Source organism: Panulirus ornatus, chromosome 64, assembly GCF_036320965.1.
Source record: "Panulirus ornatus isolate Po-2019 chromosome 64, ASM3632096v1, whole genome shotgun sequence".
In the NCBI taxonomy this organism is placed as follows: Eukaryota; Metazoa; Arthropoda; class Malacostraca; order Decapoda; family Palinuridae; genus Panulirus; species Panulirus ornatus.
Genome location: NC_092287.1, coordinates 9374647 through 9397796, shown reverse-complemented (window position 1 = coordinate 9397796; position 23150 = coordinate 9374647). Strand labels below are relative to the sequence as shown.

Below are 23150 nucleotides of genomic sequence, written 5' to 3'. Positions count from 1 at the left end.
ACAGCTTTCCATGGTTTACCCCGGACGCTTCACATGCCTTGATTCAATCCACTGACAGCACGTCAACCCCTGTATACCACATCGCTCCAATTCACTCTATTCCTTGCCCTCCTTTCACCCTCCTGCATGTTCAGGCCCCGATCACACAAAATCTTTTTCACTCCATCTTTCCACCTCCAATTTGGTCTCCCTCTTCTCCTCGTTCCCTCCACCTCCGACACATATATCCTCTTGGTCAATCTTTCCTCACTCATTCTCTCCATGTGCCCAAACCATTTTAAAACACCCTCTTCTGCTCTCTCAACCACGCTCTTTTTATTTCCACACATCTCTCTTACCCTTACGTTACTTACTCGATCAAACCACCTCACACCACACATTGTCCTCAAACATCTCATTTCCAGCACATCCATCCTCCTGCGCACAACTCTATCCATAGCCCACGCCTCGCACCCATACAACATTGTTGGAACTACTATTCCCTCAAACATACCCATTTTTGCTTTCCGGGATAATGTTCTCGACTTCCACACATTTTTCAAGGCTCCCAGAATTTTCGCCCCCTCCCCCACCCTATGATCCACTTCCGCTTCCATGGTTCCATCCGCTGACAGATCCACTCCCAGATATCTAAAACACTTCACTTCCTCCAGTTTTTCACCATTCAAACTCACCTCCCAATTGACTTGACCCTCAACCCTACTGTACCTAATAACCTTGCTCTTATTCACATTTACTCTTAACTTTCTTCTTCCACACACTTTACCAAACTCCGTCACCAGCTTCTGCAGTTTCTCACATGAATCCGCCACCAGCGCTGTATCATCAGCGAACAACAACTGACTCACTTCCCAAGCTCTCTCATCCCCAACAGACTTCATACTTGCCCCTCTTTCCAAAACTCTTGCATTTACCTCCCTAACAACCCCATCCATAAACAAATTAAACAACCATGGAGACATCACACACCCCTGCCGCAAACCTACATTCACTGAGAACCAATCACTTTCCTCTCTTCCTACACGTACACATGCCTTACATCCTCGATAAAAACTTTTCACTGCTTCTAACAACTTGCCTCCCACACCATATATTCTTAATACCTTCCACAGAGCATCTCTATCAACTCTATCATATGCCTTCTCCAGATCCATAAATGCTACATACAAATCCATTTGCTTTTCTAAGTATTTCTCACATACATTCTTCAAAGCAAACACCTGATCCACACATCCTCTACCACTTCTGAAACCACACTGCTCTTCCCCAATCTGATGCTCTGTACATGCCTTCACCCTTTCAATCAATACCCTCCCATATAATTTACCAGGAATACTCAACAAACTTATACCTCTGTAATTTGAGCACTCACTCTTATCTCCTTTGCCTTTGTACAATGGCACTATGCACGCATTCCGCCAATCCTCAGGCACCTCACCATGAGTCATACATACATTAAATAACCTTACCAACCAGTATTAGTATCATCATAATGATAATTAATATTATTAATATTATTATTATTATTATTATTATAATTAGTATCATCATAATGATAATTAATATTATTATTATCATTATTATTATTATTATTATTATTATTATTATTATTATTATTATTATTATAATTAGTATCATCATAATGATAATTAATATTATTATTATTATTATTATTATTATTATTATTATTATTATTATTATTATTATTATTATTATAATTAGTATCATCATAATGATAATTAATATTATTATCATTATTATTATTATTATTATTATTATTATTATTATTATTATTATTATTGTTATTATTATTATTATAATTAGTATCATCATAATGATAATTAATATTATTATTATTATTATTATTATTATTATTATTATAATTAGTATCATCATAATGATAATTAATATTATTATTATTATTATCATCATCATTATTATTATTATTATAATTAGTATCATCATAATGATAATTAATATTATTATTATCATTATTATTATTATTTATTATTATTATAATTAGTATCATCATAATGATAATTAATATTATTAATATTATTATTATTATTATTATTATTATTATTATTATTATAATTAGTATCATCATAATGATAATTAATATTATTATTATCATTATTATTATTATTATTATTATTATTATTATTATTATTATTATTATTATTATGATTAGTATCATCATAATGATAATTAATATTATTATTATTATCATTATTATTATTATTATTATTATTATTATTATTATTAGTAGTAGTAGTAGTATTATTAGTATTATTATTATTATAATTAGTATCATCATAATGATAATTAATATTATTATTATCATTATTATTATTATTATTATTATTATTATTATTATTATTATTATTATTATTATTATTATAATTAGTATCATCATAATGATAATTAATATTATTAATATTATTATTATTATTATTATTATTATTATTATTATTATTATTATTATAATTAGTATCATCATAATGATAATTAATATTATTATTATCATTATTATTATTATTATTATTATTATTATTATTATTATTATTATAATTAGTATCATCATAATGATAATTAATATTATTAATATTATTATTATTATTATTATTATTATCAGTAGTAGTAGTAGTATGAATCCTAGCAGATAACCCAGTCGAATCCTAGCAGATAACCCAGTCGAATCCTAGCAGATAACCCAGTCGAATCCTAGCAGATAACCCAGTCGAATCCTAGCAGATAACCCACTCCTCTTTTGTGTATCAGAAAGTACTGATTGTTCTGTCTTGAGTTCGGATAGCAACACTGGTATGACCAGCGTGTGTTTAACTTACTGATATGATTTTGCACACGTTGAAACACCTGCAGAAATCTATAACACTTTCTGGTTAGAGTTAAATGTGATTTGATCATGCCATATTTGTAAAGTCTGAGTGGCTTTATTTGTTCAGGAAAAAATCTAAATGTATTTGTCATTGGCTGTTATATATATATAAGTGAGTGTTCAAATTACAGAGGTATAATTTTGTTGAGTATTCCTGGTAAATTATATGGGAGGGTATTGATTGAGAGGGTGAAGGCATGTACAGAGCATCAGATTGGGGAAGAGCAGTGTGGTTTCAGAAGTGGTAGAGGATGTGTGGATCAGGTGTTTGCTTTGAAGAATGTATGTGAGAAATACTTAGAAAAGCAAATGGATTTGTACGGAGCATTTATAGATCTGGAGAAGGCATATGACAGAGTTGATAGAGTTGCTCTGTGAAAGGTAATAAGAATATATGGTGTGGGAGGCAAGTACTTAGAAGCAGTGAAAAGTTTTTATCGAGGATGTAATGCATGTGTACGTGTGGGAAGAGAGAAAAGTGATTGGTTCTCAGTGAATGTAGGTTTGCGGCAGAGGTGTGTGATGTCTCCATGGTTGTTTAATTTGTTTATGGATGGGGTTGTTAGGGAGATGAATGCAAGAGTTTTGGAAAGAGGGGCAAGTATGTAGTCTGTTGTGGATGAGAGAGCTTAGGAAGTGAGTCAGTTGTTGTTCGCTGATGATACAGCGCTGGTGGCTGATTCATGTGAGAAACTGCAGGAGCTGGTGACTGAGTTTGGTAAAGTGTGTGAAAGAAGAAAGTTGAGAGTAAATATGAATAAGAGCAAGGTTATTAGGCACAGTAGGGTTGAGGGACAAGTCAATTGGGAGGTAAGTCTGAATGGAGAAAAACTGGAGGAAGTGAAGTGTTTTAGATGTCTGGGAGTGGATTTGGCAGCGGATGGAACCATGGAAGCGGAAGTGAATTATAGGGTGGGGGAGGGGGCGAAAGTTCTGGAAGTGTTGAAGAATGTGTGGATGTCGAGAACATTATCTCGGAAAGCAAAAATGGGTATGTTTGAAGGAATACTGGTTCCAACAATGTTATATGGTTGCGAGGCGTGGGCTATGGATAGAGTTGTGCGGAGGAGGATGGATGTGCTGGAAATGAGATGTTTGAGGACAATATGTGGTGTGAGGTGGTTTGATCGAATAAGTAATAATAGGGCAAGAGAGATGTGTGGTAATAAAAAGAGCGTGGTTGAGAGAGCAGAAGAGGGTCTTTTGAAACGGTTTGATCACATGGAGAGAATGAGTGAGGAAAGATTGACAAAGAGGGTATATGTGTCAGAGGTGGAGGGAACTAGGATAAGTGGGAGACCAAATTGGATGTGGAAAGATGGAGTGAAAAAGATTTTGAGTGATCGGAGCCTAAACATGCAGGAGGGTGAAAGGCGTGCAAGGAATAGAGTGAATTGGAACGATGTGGTATACCGGGGTCGACGTGCTGTCGATGGATTGAACCAGGGCATGTGAAGCGTCTGGGATAAGCCATGGAAAGTTGTGTGGGGCCTGGATGTGGAAAGGGAGCTGTGGTTTTGGTGCATTATTACATGACAGCTAGAGACTGAGTGTGAACGAATGTGGCCTTTGTTGTCTTTTCCTAGCGCTACCTCGCGCACATGAGAGCGGAGGGGGTTGTTATTTCATGTGTGGCGGGGTGGCGATGGGACTGAATAAAGGCAGACAGTATGAATTATGTACATGTGTACATATGTATATGTCTGTATAGGTATATATATGTATACGTTAAGATTTATAGGTATGTATATTTGCGTGTGTGGACGTGTATGTATATACATGTGTATGTAGGTGGGTTGGGCCATTTTTTGTCTGTTTCCTTGCGCTACCTCGCTAACGCGGGTGACAGCGACAAAGCAAAATAAGTAGAATAATATATATATATATATATATATATATATATATATATATATATATATATATATATATATATATATATATATATATAAAGGGTGAGGGATGATAATGAGACGTATTATCATCCGTCCTGACTTCGGTTTATAGGGATGATGTACGAAGACGTCCAGTTTGCCCGGCATTGCGATTGCTTTGGAAGGAGCGTTGATAAAGGAGGAAAGAGAACGTATCATCACTAGTTCAGTGGGGGAGGTGAGGTGAGGGACCTTGTAATGAACATCGTAGAACGCTGTAGGCCGTGTGATGAACGTCTGACTCCCCTCACATGTTTTTTTACTGTCTCAAGAGGCGGAGTGTTGGGAGAGGTGTTTGGTATCAAGATAAGGACGTAAGTCTCCAGCAGATGACTAAGGAGGCTGAGTTGGGTCATCCCTTGAAGAGTAGAGAGTGACTTAGTTTCCTCCACCCACGTCCGGGCGGTGCTCGTGTGGCCCCAGGTGCCGTGGCGTGATTGAGGCAAACTACATTTCTTCACAACACGTATTTCACGAATTACCTTCATTACCGGGGGCTTTTGTGAAGGTTAGTGTTGCTGTTGGATGAAAGATGCTTCGTGTCTAGCTCTCGCGTTCGTCCCTTAGTGTGTGTGTGTTGTGTGTGTGTGTGTGTGTGTGTGTGTGCACCAGGAGGACCCCTGGCTGGCACGTCGTCTCAAAGATCTTGGAGGAGGAGGAGGAGGAGGAGCGACGGGAAGGCTTCTAGTAACGGTGGTCCATATTTGCATCTCCCGAGGCCACTGTGGCACTTCATCATTCCCCAGACACTGTTCTAAACACACACACACACACACACACACACACACACACACACACACACACACACACACACACACACACCTCGCGTAAAGGACCATTGGCCCAGAAGTGTGTGTGTGTGTGTGTGTGTGTGTGTGTGTGTATGTGTGTGTGTGTGTGTGTGTGTGTATGTGTGTGTGTGTGTGTGTCGGCGTAGTGAGGACGTATCCCGGGGAATTCTTCCATAGAAGTACGGAGCGTTACGTAACACCATCGTGTGAGCGATGGCGTGCCAGCTGGTGGCCCTGATCGTAACAGATGGTTTTCCAGCCAGATGGTGACGGCAGTTCAGGATTGACGCATGGGCCCGGCAAGGGCCCCCCTGGGAACCAGGGCCCTCCCCTGGGTGATACACCGGGGAGGGGAAGGGGAAGGGGGGGTCGTGGACAGGCATGGGGCTCCTGAAGTGTAATATTTCACGATTTTCAAAAAGAATTTTTCTTTGGGGGGGCGAAAGTATGAGGCCCCCGCCCCTGCTCCCCCCAGATATTACCCCATTCCTGATATTACGAGTATGAGGCCAAGTGTCATTATTATCAGGGTGTACAACACCCACACGACTCGTCTTGTGTGTGTGTGTGTGTATGTGTTGGTCTTCTGTATTGTGAGAACCTTCCAGAGGTGTTGCTGGTTTCCCCGACACACGAGAGAGCTTCCGTGTGTTGCTGCAACTGGCGAGTCTCCAGTGTTGCTGCAACTGACGAGTCTCCAGTGTTGCTGCAACTGACGAGTCTCCAGTGTTGCTGCTCTTGGTTTCCCCAACACACGAGAGAGCTTCCGTGTGTTGCTGCAACTGGCGAGTCTCCAGTGTTGCTGCCACACGAGAGAGCTTCCGTGTGTTGCTGCGACAGGCGAGTCTCCAGTGTTGCTGCTCTTGGTTTCCCCAACACACGAGAGAGCTTCCTTGTGTTGCTGCAACTGACGAGTCTCCAGTGTTGCTGCAACTGACGAGTCTCCAGTGTTGCTGCAACTGACGAGTCTCCAGTGTTGCTGCAACTGACGAGTCTCCAGTGTTGCTGCAACTGACGAGTCTCCAGTGTTGCTGCTCTTGGTTTCCCAACACACGAGAGAGCTTCCGTGTGTTGATGCAACTGGCGAGTCTCCAGTGTTGCTGCCACACGAGAGAGCTTCCGTGTGTTGCTGCGACAGGCGAGTCTCCAGTGTTGCTGCTCTTGGTTTCCCAACACACGAGAGAGCTTCCGTGTGTTGCTGCGACTGGCGAGTCTCCAGTGTTGCTGCTCTTGGTTTCCCCAACACACGAGAGAGCTTCATTAGCGGCCTTACCGAATAAACACTTGCGTGGTGGAGTACTGACTTGGTTGGTTGGTTGGTAGGTTGGTTGGTTGGTTGATTGGTCGGTTGGTTGGTCAGTTGGTTGGTTGGTTGGATGGTTGGTTGGTTGGATGGATGGTTGGTTGGTCGGTTGGTTGGTCGGTTGGTTGGACGGTTGGATGGTCGGCTGGTCAGTTGGTTGGTCACTTGGTTGGTTGGTTGGTTGGTTGGTTGGATGGTTGGCTGGTCGGTTGGTTGGATGGTTGGTTGGTTGGTTGGTCAGTTGGTTGGTTGGTTGGTTGGTCGTTTGGTTGATTATATCGGCTTTGGATTCAGCGGTCGCCAGGCGTCATGAAGACCTTTACCGACTCGAAATTCCTTGAAGCTCCTCCTTCAGGAGGCAAGGGTTAACCCTCAGACCATACACGCTCCCACTCCAACTGCGGGGTCATGAACAAGGCCCCTGAAGCTCCCACTCCAACTGCGGGTTAATGAACAAGGCCCTTGAAGCTCCCACTCCAACTGCGGGTCATGAACAAGGCCCCCTGAAGCTCCCACTCCAACTGCGGGTTAATGAACAAGGCCCTTAAAGCTCCCACTCCAACTGCGGGTTAATGAACAAGGCCCTTGAAGCTCCCACTCCAACTGCGGGTTAATGAACAAGGCCCTTGAAGCTCCCACTCCAACTGCGGGTCATGAACAAGGCCCCTGAAGCTCCCACTCCAACTGCGGGTTAATGAACAAGGCCCCTGAAGCTCCCACTCCAACTGCGGGTTAATGAACAAGGCCCCCTGAAGCTCCCACTCCAACTGCGGGTTAATGAACAAGGCCCTTGAAGCTCCCACTCCAACTGCGGGTCATGAACAAGGCCCCCTGAAGCTCCCACTCCAACTGCGGGTTAATGAACAAGGCCCTTGAAGCTCCCACTCCAACTGCGGGGTCATGAACAAGGCCCCTGAAGCTCCCACTCCAACTGCGGGTTAATGAACAAGGCCCCTGAAGCTCCCACTCCAACTGCGGGTCATGAACAAGGCCCCTGAAGCTCCCACTCCAACTGCGGGTCATGAACAAGGCCCCCTGAAGCTCCCACTCCAACTGCGGGGTCATGAACAAGGCCCTTGAAGCTCCCACTCCAACTGCGGGTTAATGAACAAGGCCCCTGAAGCTCCCACTCCAACTGCGGGTCATGAACAAGGCCCCTGAAGCTCCCACTCCAACTGCGGGTTAATGAACAAGGCCCTTGAAGCTCCCACTCCAACTGCGGGTTAATGAACAAGGCCCCTGAAGCTCCCACTCCAACTGCGGGGTCATGAACAAGGCCCTTGAAGCTCCCACTCCAACTACAGGGTCATGAACAAGGCCCTTGAAGGTGGAGGTTAATACCGACCTAATCTGTAAGTTAATGGCACTCAGGTGGTGCCCAGGCGGTGAGGAGGAACAGCTGGTGTAGGGACACGTAGTGCCCAGGTGGTGAGGAGGAACAGCTGGTATAGGGACAGCTGGTTCTCGTAAAGTGGTACAGGTCAGATGGTGTTGGTAAGTTGCGCGAGTTCGCCGGTGCAAGTCCAGATGGTGCTGGTCAGATGGCACACAGATCGTGTGGTAGAATTCAGATGGTCTCTTTGATAAGTTGGGTCAAGGAGCAGTTAATGTATACTCTCCCCTTTTGAGCATTTTAGATAAGAAACTATTTTCCCCTTACTTTTTTTTTGTTTTAAACACTTGACCTCCAATCACCGTGATGAACTACACCACACCCACATTCCTTACTCATTAGCCAGACTCGTTAGCCTGTCACTCAACGCTGGAATTGGATCCGAATACTTAATTAACGAGTGAAATTAATACACATCTATTAACCTTCGCTCCGAGAGAGGGGGACGCTAGATTTACCTCTCATATAAATAGATTTTCGAGATAGTAGTAATAATTCCATAACCGTTGGAATTACCATGAGATACAAATTGCGTTCGCGTCCAGGACTTTATCTAAAAAGAAGAAAAAAAACTTAGTTAAACGCCGGTGGACAGAACTCCACTTGGCGAGGGTCTATTTGTAAGCGTAATTGAGTTGACTTAAACGGAGGTGGGTGGACGGTCAACGAACGCGTGGCCAGACTTTCTAACCCCCCGTCGCTTTCAAGGGTCGTTAAACGCCGCGTTCTAACGTTGCTTTCAAGGGTCGTTAAACGCCGCGTTCTAACGTTGCTTTCGAGGGTCGTTAAACGTCGCGTTCTAACGTCGCTCTCAAGGGTCGTTAAACGTCGCGTTCTAACGTTGCTTTCGAGGATCGTTAAACGTCGCGTGGCCATGGCGTTATAACGTCGTTCTCAGGGATCGTCAAACGTTGCGTTCTAACGTCGATTTCAAGGGTCGTTAAACGTCGCGTTCTAACGTCGCTCTCAAGGGTCGTTAAACGTCGCGTTCTAACGTCGCTATCAAGGATCGTACCGTCGTGCGCAAGGGTCATACTGTCGTGCTCATGGGTCGTACCGTCGTTCTCGAGGGCCGTACCGTCGCGGTCGAGGGTCGTACCGTCGTGCTCGAGGGTCGTACCGTCGTGCTTAAGAATCGTACCGTCGTGCACAAGGATCGTACCGTCGTGTTCAAGGGTCATACCATCGTGCTCAACGGTCGTACCGTCGTGCTCCAGGATCGTACCGTCGTGCTCAAGGATCATACCATCGTGCTCAAGAGTCGTACCGTCGTGCTCAAGGATCATACCATCGTGCTCAAGGGTCGTACCGTCGTGCTCAAGGGTCGTACCGTGGAGAGCCTATAACCTCATCAGGATTGGTCAAGACTAAGTTACACTTCAAATGTTTCTCTCGCTTGGACGTCTTGGTCGGTCCTGTTTCCCCGGACCCAGTACATACATACACGTCAGCTTGAGCTCATATCACAATTATGGTGATTGTAAATTTAACCTTTTACTTCCAAAGCCTCGTAGAGTCAGAGCAATAATGGCTTATGATAAGATAATTGGCCTTATCGCCCCACGCTACATGGTCGATATTGATATAGAATGGATGTATATATATATGTATATATATTGGAAAGGATCACAATTTTGCGCGTGATCAAGATGTTTTGGACTATCACATGTTTACCAAATGGCGTCCTAGCTTCGTCTCTTCGATGTATATCAACTGACTGTTATATTTCTCTTTTGTGTCTCCCCTGATGATGTGATTATTACACGAAAGTGCACTTGGGAACTTTTCGTGTTTCATTTTCCCCGTGGACTCATAGGAATGTATATATATATATATATATATATATATATATATATATATATATATATATATATATATATATATATATGTATATATATATATATATATATATATATATATATATTTTTTTTTTTTTCATACTATTCGCCATTTCCCGCGATAGCGAGGTAGCGTTAAGAACAGAGGACTGGGCCTTTGAGGGAATATCCTCACCTGGCCCTCTTCTCTGTTCCTTCTTTTGGAAAAAAAAAAATAAAAAAAAGAGAGAGGGGAGGATTTCCAGCCCCCCCGCTCCCTTCCCTTTTAGTCGCCTTCTACGACACGCAGGGAATACGTGGGAAGTATTCTTTCTCCCCTATCCCCAGGGAAAATCACATATATATATATATATATATATATATATATATATATATATATATATATATATATATATATATATATAAAGGTTTATATAAGTACAAGTCCAAATTCTCCCAGCCAGTCTGTCGTATTTGCGAACAAAAAAAAAAGGAAATATATGAAATAGCCTTGTCGGCAGCTGCATCTGATTGAATGGGTAAATCGAAACTCGCCAAACGTTGCTCGCCCAGTCCGAGAATAAATTTCACCGTCTGAAAATATGAAAATAAACTGAGTAATGAATTTTTTTTCAGATTATTTTTCCTTCGGTTTTTTTATTTTCTCAGATTTATTCGCCTTTATGATTGATGAACGAGGAAGTCAAGGTAGTTCTTATATAACTGCTGATAGTTCTGCCACTGTGAGAGGTTTGGGTCGACCAAAGAAAAAGAGGACGTATTGAGAAGAAGAATCGCCTCAATCACTGGTGTTGTATGTTGTTCTAATCCAGTGACTTCCAGCCTCTAGGGTGATTCTTACTAGTATTTGTTGATTCTGAGGCGCCGACATTCTCAAGGACTCTCGAGGTTTTCTTTTTCTTTTGGAAACAGATGAGAACACTAAATTTTGATCCTTTTCAGTATGGAAACAGGTGAGAACACTAAAATTTTGATCCTTTTCAGTATGGAAACAGGTGAGAACACTAAAATTTTGATCCTTTTCAGTATGGAAACAGGTGAGAACACTAAATTTTGATCCTTTTCAGTATGGAAACAGGTGAGAACACTAAATTTTGATCCTTTTCAGTATGGAAACAGGTGAGAACACTAAATTTTGATCCTTTTCAGTATGGAAACAGGTGAGAACACTAAATTTTGATCCTTTTCAGTATGGAAACAGGTGAGAACACTAAATTTTGATCCTTTTCAGTATGGAAACAGGTGAGAACACTAAATTTTGATCCTTTTCAGTCTGGAAACAGGTGAGAACACTAAATTTTGATCCTTTTCAGTATGGAAACAGGTGAGAACACTAAATTTTTTTATAATTTCCAGTATGGGCCAAGGTTTATAGCCACAGTTTCTCACAACTCTCTTGTCCTGTTTTGTATACAGGGGGTTTTAATGTGTTACAATCGTACTCGCTCAGGTTGCAAAGGTGGTCATCAGGTGTTGGTGGTAACACCTACCGGTAGAAAAGGTTTTATTTTCTTCTCCAAGATGGCATTGAATATTTTGTGTTGGACGAGCCATTGTTGACCGATATCTCCTGAAGCTTGGGTGATGATTGGTCCATAATTGGTCCATGAGAGGTTGGAGCTCTTAGTGATAGTTGGTCCAGGAGAGGCTGGAACTCTGAGTGATGGTTGGTCCAGGAGAGGCTGGAACCCTGAGTGATGGCTGGTCCAGGAGAGGCTGGAACCCTGAGTGATAGTTGGTCCTGGAGAGGCTGGAACCCTGAGTGATAGTTGGTCCAGGAGAGGCTGGAACTCTGAGTGATGGTTGGTCCAGGAGAGGCTGGAACCCTGAGTGATGGCTGGTCCAGGAGAGGCTGGAACTCTGAGTGATGGTTGGTCCAGGAGAGGCTGGAACCCTGAGTGATGGCTGGTCCAGGAGAGGCTGGAACCCTGAGTGATGGCTGGTCCAGGAGAGGCTGGAACTCTGAGTGATGGCTGGTCCAGGAGAGGCTGGAACCCTGAGTGATGGCTGGTCCAGGAGAGGCTGGAACCCTGAGTGATAGTTGGTCCAGGAGAGGCTGGAACCCTGAGTGATGGCTGGTCCAGGAGAGGCTGGAACCCTGAGTGATGGCTGGTCCAGGAGAGGCTGGAACTCTGAGTGATGGCTGGTCCAGGAGAGGCTGGAACCCTGAGTGATGGCTGGTCCAGGAGAGGCTGGAACCCTGAGTGATGGCTGGTCCAGGAGAGGCTGGAACTCTGAGTGATGGTTGGTCCAGGAGAGGCTGGAACTCTGAGTGATGGTTGGTCCAGGAGAGGCTGGAACCCTGAGTGATGGCTGGTCCAGGAGAGGCTGGAACTCTGAGTGATGGTTGGTCCAGGAGAGGCTGGAACCCTGAGTGATGGCTGGTCCAGGAGAGGCTGGAACTCTGAGTGATGGCTGGTCCAGGAGAGGCTGGAACCCTGAGTGATGGCTGGTCCAGGAGAGGCTGGAACCCTGAGTGATGGCTGGTCCAGGAGAGGCTGGAACTCTGAGTGATGGTTGGTCCAGGAGAGGCTGGAACTCTGAGTGATGGTTGGTCCAGGAGAGGCTGGAACCCTGAGTGATGGTTGGTCCAGGAGAGGCTGGAACTCTGAGTGATGGTTGGTCCAGGAGAGGCTGGAACCCTGAGTGATGGTTGGTCCAGGAGAGGCTGGAACTCTGAGTGATGGTTGGTCCAGGAGAGGCTGGAACCCTGAGTGATGGCTGGTCCAGGAGAGGCTGGAACCCTGAGTGATGGTTGGTCCAGGAGAGGCTGGCACTCTGAGTGATAGCCAAGAAATTAAGATCAGAAATGGAGGCCAATATGGTGTCCATTGTTATGCCGCGGTTGTGTGTATTGCTTAGTCTAATCAAGACCCGAGGAGAACATACAAGCGATGTCTCAAGACATCACAGTCAGCTGGTGTACGACAAGGGGTCAAGGGCTGTTGAAACAAACACCCAAGGCTGGGTCAAAGGTCAGCCACGCACTGTTGCAACTTGGGCATCACGAAAGCCTCCCACTCTTGCGTCAAGGTGTGTTAAAAGTCACACAGTCATTGGTCAGGAGTCAGAGAAAACAACAAGGTCACTCCCTTGTGCTTTTAAGGACAAAATGTAATTGACTTCTTGTATCGTGTGATTACAGCCGTAATCCTTACGTAAAGCATTAGAATAACATTTGTCGAACTCGTATGGGTAAAAATATTCCACATGACCTTCCTGTATATTATTTCTGTCGACAAAATATATTTCTCTGAATATATTTGCTGCTGAGATTCGGGAATATCGAGTAAATAAACGAAATCAGCAGCTTTATAGAGATATGCAAAGGCAAATGTTGGCATTCAGCTTAAGCGAAACATACTGACGAAATGGAACGCACGATCCATGAAAAGAAGGAATGAAAGGCAGTCCTCATACACTTTAGAATTAACAGGAAGCTGAGGACATGCTGCTAGCCATCCTCCTCCAAAATCTAGTGTAAAAAGAATGTACTCGAGTGTAAGAAGAATTCGACGCCTGAAAAGAATTCTAGGTTGGGCAGAATGCAGGTATGTATAACAACGAGTCGGTATTTGACGTGACATTCCAGCAAGAGTTTACAGGCCTGTGTGGTGCAGGAAGAGGGAATTTCCAAACCGCTGTGGTGCAGGCAAAGGGAATTTCAAAAGCTCTTGTGGTGTAGGCAGAGTGAGTTTCCATACCCATTTTGTTAAAAGCACTTTCCAGACCCCGTGTTGCTCAGTTGGTGTGAGTGCCTGGAATTTTAGAAACCTATGTGGTTCAGTAATGTGTTTCCAGGCCCGTACGGTTTAGGAAGTGTTTCCAGACCCATATGGTTTATGTTGTTTCCAGCCCCATAAGGCGTAGGCTGTACTTCCAGATCTATATGGTTTAGGCAGTGTATCCGGACCCATTTAGTTCAAGTAGTGTTTCCAGATCCATATGGTTCAAGCAGTGTTTCCAGACCCATGTGGTTCAGGCAGTGTTTCCAGACCCATTTAGTTCAAGTAGTGCTTACAGATCCATATGGTGCAGGCAGGGTTTCCAGATCCATTTGGCTCAGAACGTTTTTCCAGATCCATATGGTTCAAGCAGTGTTTCCAGACCCATATGGTTCAAGCAGTGTTTCCAGACCCATGTGGTTCAGGCAGTGTTTCCAGACCCATTTAGTTCAAGTAGTGCTTACAGATCCATATGATGCAGGCAGTGTTTCCAGATCCATTTGGCTCAGAACGTTTTTCCAGATCCATATGGTTCAAGCAGTGTTTCCAGACCCATGTGGTTCAGGCAGTGTTTCCAGACCCATTTAGTTCTTGTAGCGCTTCCAGATCCATATGATGCAGGCAGTGTTTCCAGACCCATTTGGTTCAGGCCGAATTTTCAGACCCATATGGTTCAAGCAAGTGTTTCCAGACTTATGGTTTCGGCAGTGTTTCCAGACCCATATGATTCAGACGGTCTCCAGACCCATATAGTAAAGGCAGTGTTTTTCGGCCCTGATGACTTAAGGCAGTATTTCCAGACCCAGATGACTCAGGCAGAGTGTTTTCAGACTCGTATGGGTTAGTGAGCACAATGTTTCTACACCCATATGGTTCAGGCAAAGTGTTACCGGACACTTATGGTTCAGGTGGAGTGTTTCCAGGCTCAGGTATATTTCTAGGTACTAAAAAGTTTCAAGACTTGTGTCCTTCAGGAAGAACGCGTTTCCAGACTCGTATGTTTAAGGAACTGTAGATTTCCAGACTCAGGTACTGTTGAAGTTCCTTTGTAATTGTCTTCCAGCCCGGATGCTCAAGCATGGAGAAACATAAAAGAAGTGTGGAAATATGAAGAGGAAGAATTGGACATGGATTATTTAAGAGCACAAGGAGAAATCGTCTCAGTATTATATTTATTATTATTATTATTATCATTATTATTATTATTATTATTATTATTATTATTATTATTATTATTATTAATATTATTATTATTATTATTGTTATTATTATTATTATTATTATTATTATTATTATTAATATTATTATTATTATTATTATTATTATTATTATTATTATTATTATTATTATTATTATTAATATTATTATTATTATTATTATTATTATTATCATTATTATTATTATTATTATTATTATTATTATTATTATCCCTGGACAATTTTCTTTGAGACTTGATGTTACCCAGGGCCTTTTAAAGCTCACTGCAGCCGAAGCCTGCGCTACTTCCAGTATCAGGGAAAGGTAGATACCTTCGGAGTGAGAAGTTCTTTGACGAGACTGTACCCTCGGGGATAAAGTGACCTCCTCCGCTCGCGGTATAACCTCGTGAAGGCGGAGTCCGGTAGCACCTCATCGCGCAATATAAGAGAACATACAAGAAGATGTTTTGTGGTCGTGAATGTAGAGGAAGTATGACCCTGAGGTAGGTGGGGACGAAGGAGACATTGAAACAAGGCATCTGTGGAAATATGGACCAAGACGATATACAACAGGTGGACAGGCTTGTGGACAGCTGGTTATGGTACGTCAGGAGGAGTGAGAGGATAGTCAGGAGGAGTGAGAAGTGAGAGGGGATAGTCAGGAGAAGTGAGAGGTGAGAGGAGATAGTCAGAAGGGAGAGAGGTGAGAGAGAATAGTCAGGAGGAGTGAGAGGTGAGAGGGGATAGTGAGGAGTGAGAGGTGAGAGGGGATAGTCAGGAGAAGTGAGAGGTGAGAGGGGATAGTCAGGAGGAGTGAGAGGTGAGAGGGGATAGCCAAGAGGAGTGATAGGTGAGAGGGGATAGTCAGAAGGGATTGAGATGGACAGGGGATAGTCAGAGGGAGTGAGAGGTGAGAGGAGATAGTCAGAACGAGTGAGAGGTGAGATGGGACAGTCAGAACGAGTGAAGAGGTGAGAGGGGATAGTCAGAAGGGATTGAGATGTGACAGGGGATAGTCAGAAGGAGTGAGGGGAGGATAGGGAAGAAAACATTACAAATATCATAAAGGAACAAGGCTTATGTGTCGTCAGCATACGGAACTACTGTGTTTGGTCATGGCTGCAGAATGTGTGGTACTCAAGGTAAGGTAGAAGAAAGACTCTAATGGAAAGGAAGGTTGGGTCGTTGAATGGATGGATGGATGGATGGATGGTTGAATGGATGAATGGTTGAATGGATGGTATGTAGGTGGTGAGGGGAGAGGGAGAAGGTAAGAATGTTTGGGCTGAAAAAAGAAAGGGGAATGTGTCTTTGATTTGATATATATAGTGCTCGTTTCTATGCACTACGTTCGTATATATATATATATATATATATATATATATATATATATATATATATATATATATATATATATATATATATATATTTTTTTTTTTTTTTTTTTTTTTTTTTTTTTTTTTGCCGCTGTCTCCCGCGTTTGCGAGGTAGCGCAAGGAAACAGACGAAAGAAATGGCCCAACCCACCCCCATACACATGTATATACATACACGTCCACACACGCAAATATACATACCTACACAGCTTTCCATGGTTTACCCCAGACGCTTCACATGCCCTGATTCAATCCACTGACAGCACGTCAACCCCGGTATACCACATCGATCCAGTTCTCTATTCCTTGCCCTCCTTTCACCCTCCTGCATGTTCAGGCCCCGATCACACAAAATCTTTTTCACTCCATCTTTCCACCTCCAATTTGGTCTCCCACTTCTCCTCGTTCCCTCCACCTCCGACACATATATCCTCTTGGTCAATCTTTCCTCACTCATTCTCTCCATGTGCCCAAACCATTTCAAAACACCCTCTTCTGCTCTCTCAACCACGCTCTTTTTATTTCCACACATCTCTCTTACCCTTACGTTACTTACTCGATCAAACCACCTCACACCACACATTGTCCTCAGACATCTCATTTCCAGCACATCCACCCTCCTGCGCACAGCTCTATCCATAGCCCACGCCTCGCAACCATACAAAATTGTTGGAACCACTATTCCTTCAAACATAGCCATTTTTGCTTTCCAAGATAATGTTCTCGACATCCACACATTCTTCAAGGCTCCCAGGATTTTCGCCCCCTCCCCCACCCTATGATCCACTTCCGCTTCCATGGTTCCATCCGCTGCCAGATCCACTCCCAGATACAGATATCTAAAACACTTTACTTCCTCCAGTTTTTCTCCATTCAAACTTACCTCCCAATTGACTTGACCCTCAACCCTGCTGTACCTAATAACCTTGCTCTTATTCACATTTACTCTTAGCTTTCTTCTTTCACACAGTTTACCAAACTCAGTCACCAGCTTCTGCAGTTTCTCACATGAATCAGCCACCAGCGGTGTATCATCAGCGAACAACAACTGACTCACTTCCCAAGCTCTCTCATCCACAACAGACTTCATACTTGCCCCTCTTTCCAAAACTCTTGCATTCACCTCCCTAACAACCCCATCCATAAACAAATTAAACAACCATATATATATATATCTATATATATATATATATATATATATATATATATATATATATATATATATATATATATATATATATATATATATTGAGGGAATATCCTCATCTGGCCCCCTTCTCTGTTCCTTCTTTGGGGAAAAAAAAAAAAAAAAAAAAAAACAAGAGGGGAGGATTTCCAGCCCCCCGCTCCCTTCCCTTTTAGTCGCCTTCTACGACACGCAGGGAATACGTGGGAAGTATTCTTTCCCCCCTATCCCCAGGGATATATATATGACCCCAGTCTTGTGTTGCAAGGGTCTTATTCCAGAATAGCGTCCACTTCTTCTTTGATGACGATAGAATCAAGTGGACTCTTCCAGGAAACGACACTCCATCCTCCTCCTCGCCCTGTGGCGCGAGGTCATATTCCAGGAGTGCTTCCTTTTGCCCGAGTCATGTCCCCAGTATTGTGACGAAATGGAACGGATCGTTCCAGGAGATAATTTTCCTCCATCGTCCTGCCACTTCAGCCGTCCATCAGCAATGTCACTGGAAGAGTTACAGTCCTTTCCTTTTCCAGTCTTTTTGTGGCAGGATGGCAGCTAGCCCTTGGCTGACTCCAGGTTCCAGACGAGGAAGCTGGGAGTGTATTACATGGAAGATGATGACATTCTCCTGAAGGATAATCCAGACTTTGTGATGGTATAGGTCGAGGAGTACGTAATGGCTCACTCGAGTTGGTATTACGCCTTCGGTAGATAAGATGGTTTCCAGAAGGGTCATTATTGATCTACTGATAGTATTCGGAAATACACTTATGTATTGGTCGAGTGCCGTTATTATTTTTTCTTTGATACTTATCGTTCATTGCGTAACTAGGATCTCAAGTTCTCGAAAAGAATTATCTTTATTCGTTTATACGGTGACTGGAAACTGGAAACTGGAAAGTCGTCTTTTCCCTTAGAGGGGATGTTTTAGTTCGACAGCTTTAGAGGAATTGCTTCACATATCTCACGAGTCTTTCCCTACCTCTACAGTAATGCTACAACCCTGTGTGGCGTCTCGATGTTCCAGCATATGCCTTGCCACCGATCGGGTCACATTACCCGACCAGTAGATATCTATATAGAGAGAGAGCATTCGTTTATTATCGACCAGGCCCCTGGAAGCACCCTCGTCCAGTAGATACATACATATAGAGCAGTCGTTTATTATCGACCAGGACCCTGGAAGCACCCTCGACCAGTAGATACATACATATAAAGCAGTCCTTTATTATCGACCAGGCCTCTGGAAGCACCCTCGACCAGTAGGTACATACTTATAGAGCAGTCATTTATTATCGACCAGGCCCCTGGAAGCACCCTCGACCAGTAGATACATACATATAGAACAGTCGTTTGTTATCGACCAGGCCTCTGGAGGCACCCTCGCCATTAGATACAGGAGGGAAGACATGAACCAACATTCACATGATAACCATCAAATCCCATCTACATTTCCCAGACCCGGTCATTAATGAAACAATAATCACTTGTCTAATTTCCTTTCAAATGTAATGAGAATTCGAAATTAACAATTACATCTATTGGAACACAGATAACTGACATGCATAGCATTGTCAAATCATGTTAATTTCATTGTCATTGCCTAATTGATCTGCTTATTATTTAGTTTTTCACTTTTTTTTTTTTTAGAAAATTTCAGACATTGTTTTCCATTGGATTATATTTACATGATTATGAGGATTGGAACACATAGGAGGAATCCAAGTGTTGCATTTCCTTATTAAGTCTCTGAAACTTGAATTCTGGGACATGATGGTATATATATATATATATATATATATATATATATATATATATATATATATATATATATATATTTTTTTTTTTTTTTTTTTTTTTTTTTTTTTTTTTTTTTTTTGTCGCTGTCTCCCGCGTTTGCGAGGTAGCGCAAGGAAACAGACGAAAGAAATGGCCCAACCCACCCCCATACACATGTATATACATACGTCCACACACGCAAATACACATACCTACACAGCTTTCCATGGTTTACCCCAGACGCTTCACATGCCTTGATTCAATCCACTGACAGCACGTCAACCCCGGTATACCACATCGCTCCAATTCACTCTATATATATATATATATATATATATATATATATATATATATATATATATATATATATATTCCTATGAGTCCACTGGGAAAATGAAACACGATTAGTTCCCAAGTGCATTTTCGTGTAATAATCACATCATCAGGGGAGACACAAGAGAGAAATATAAATCAGTTGATGTACATCGAAGGGACGAAGCTAGGACGCCATTTGGTAAACATGTTTACCAAATGGCGTCCTAGCTTCGTCTCTTCGTTGTATATCAACTGACTGTTATATTTTTCTCTTGTGTCTCCCCTGATGATGTGATTATTACACGAAAATGCACTTGGGAACTTATCGTGTTTCATTTTCCCAGTGGACTCATAGGAATATCTTGATCACGCGCAAAATTGTGATCCTTTCCAATATATTTATATATATATATATATATATATATATATATATATATATATATATATATATATATATATATATATATATATATATATATTGTATCATTGTCAAAAGATGTAGGTCACTATGTCAGAATCTTTTAGAATACGTCAGATAGGAAATATTTTTTAGGTGTAGTAGCTGGACCACTTGTAGTAGCTGGACCACTTGTAGTAGCTGGACCACTTGTAGTAGCTGGACCACTTGTAGTAGCTGGACCACTTGTAGTAGCTGGACCACTTGTAGTAGCTGGACCACTTGTAGTAGCTGGACCACTTGTAGTAGCTGGACCACTTGTAGTAGCTGGACCACTTGTAGTAGCTGGACCACTTGTAGTAGCTGGACCACTTGTAGTAGCTGGACCACTTGTAGTAGCTGGACCACTTGTAGTAGCTGGACCACTTGTAGTAGCTGGACCACTTGTAGTAGCTGGACCACTTGTAGTAGCTGGACCACTTGTAGTAGCTGGACCACTTGTAGTAGCTGGACCACTTGTAGTAGCTGGACCACTTGTAGTAGCTGGACCACTTGTAGTAGCTGGACCACTTGTAGTAGCTGGACCACTTGTAGTAGCTGGACCACTTGTAGTAGCTGGACCACTTGTAGTAGCTGGACCACTTGTAGTAGCTGGACCACTTGTAGTAGCTGGACCACTTGTAGTAGCTGGACCACTTGTAGTAGCTGGACCACTTGTAGTAGCTGGACCACTTGTAGTAGCTGGACCACTTGTAGTAGCTGGACCACTTGTAGTAGCTGGACCACTTGTAGTAGCTGGACCACTTGTAGTAGCTGGACCACTTGTAGTAGCTGGACCACTTGTAGTAGCTGGACCACTTGTAGTAGCTGGACCACTTGTAGTAGCTGGACCACTTGTAGTAGCTGGACCACTTGTAGTAGCTGGACCACTTGTAGTAGCTGGACCACTTGTAGTAGCTGGACCACTTGTAGTAGCTGGACCACTTGTAGTAGCTGGACCACTTGTAGTAGCTGGACCACTTGTAGTAGCTGGACCACTTGTAGTAGCTGGACCACTTGTAGTAGCTGGACCACTTGTAGTAGCTGGACCACTTGTAGTAGCTGGACCACTTGTAGTAGCTGGACCACTTGTAGTAGCTGGACCACTTGTAGTAGCTGGACCACTTGTAGTAGCTGGACCACTTGTAGTAGCTGGACCACTTGTAGTAGCTGGACCACTTGTAGTAGCTGGACCACTTGTAGTAGCTGGACCACTTGTAGTAGCTGGACCACTTGTAGTAGCTGGACCACTTGTAGTAGCTGGACCACTTGTTGTAGATGGACCAGTTGCTGTAGATGGACCAGTTGCTGTAGATGGACCAGTTGCTGTAGATGGACCAGTTGCTGTAGATGGACCAGTTGCTGTAGATGGACCAGTTGCTGTAGATGGACCAGTTGCTGTAGATGGACCAGTTGCTGTAGATGGACCAGTTGCTGTAGATGGACCAGTTGCTGTAGATGGACCAGTTGCTGTAGATGGACCAGTTGCTGTAGATGGACCAGTTGCTGTAGATGGACCAGTTGCTGTAGATGGACCAGTTGCTGTAGATGGACCAGTCGTCTAGCTGGACCAGTTGTAGCTGGACCAGTTGTAGCTGGAGACCAGTTGTTGTGCGTAAGCCAGTGTTGTGATCTGGACCAGTGTTGTGGCTTGGGCCAGTTCTTGTAGCTGGAGACCAGTTGTTGTGCGTAAGCCAGTGTTGTGGTCTGGACCAGTGTTGTGGTTTGAGCCAGTTATTGTAGATGGACCAGTTGCTGTAGATGGACCAGTTGCTGTAGATGGACCAGTTGCTGTAGATGGACCAGTTGCTGTAGATGGACCAGTTGCTGTAGATGGACCAGTTGTTGTAGCTGGACCAGTTGCTGTAGATGGACCAGTCGTCTAGCTGGACCAGTTGTAGCTGGACCAGTTGTAGCTGGACCAGTTGTTGTAGCTGGACCAGTTGTTCTAGCTGGATCAGTTGCTGTAGCTGGACCACTTGTAGTAGCTGGACCACTTGTAGTAGCTGGACCACTTGTAGTAGCTGGACCACTTGTAGTAGCTGGACCACTTGTAGTAGCTGGACCACTTGTAGTAGCTGGACCACTTGTAGTAGCTGGACCACTTGTAGTAGCTGGACCACTTGTAGTAGCTGGACCACTTGTAGTAGCTGGACCACTTGTAGTAGCTGGACCACTTGTAGTAGCTGGACCACTTGTAGTAGCTGGACCACTTGTAGTAGCTGGACCACTTGTAGTAGCTGGACCACTTGTAGTAGCTGGACCACTTGTAGTAGCTGGACCACTTGTAGTAGCTGGACCACTTGTAGTAGCTGGACCACTTGTAGTAGCTGGACCACTTGTAGTAGCTGGACCACTTGTAGTAGCTGGACCACTTGTAGTAGCTGGACCACTTGTAGTAGCTGGACCACTTGTAGTAGCTGGACCACTTGTAGTAGCTGGACCACTTGTAGTAGCTGGACCACTTGTAGTAGCTGGACCACTTGTAGTAGCTGGACCACTTGTAGTAGCTGGACCACTTGTAGTAGCTGGACCACTTGTAGTAGCTGGACCACTTGTAGTAGCTGGACCACTTGTAGTAGCTGGACCACTTGTAGTAGCTGGACCACTTGTAGTAGCTGGACCACTTGTAGTAGCTGGACCACTTGTAGTAGCTGGACCACTTGTAGTAGCTGGACCACTTGTAGTAGCTGGACCACTTGTAGTAGCTGGACCACTTGTAGTAGCTGGACCACTTGTAGTAGCTGGACCACTTGTAGTAGCTGGACCACTTGTAGTAGCTGGACCACTTGTAGTAGCTGGACCACTTGTAGTAGCTGGACCACTTGTAGTAGCTGGACCACTTGTAGTAGCTGGACCACTTGTAGTAGCTGGACCACTTGTAGTAGCTGGACCACTTGTAGTAGCTGGACCACTTGTAGTAGCTGGACCACTTGTAGTAGCTGGACCACTTGTAGTAGCTGGACCACTTGTAGTAGC

The 23150-nt window shown here is 43.4% G+C and overlaps 1 protein-coding gene across 5 annotated transcripts in view; it reads left to right on the top strand.

Annotated features, from left to right (window-relative positions):
- LOC139746336 (uncharacterized) overlaps positions 1-23150 on the top strand; it is a 448223-nt gene that overhangs the window by 301298 nt on the left and 123775 nt on the right. The gene's annotated exons all lie outside the window — the stretch shown is intronic.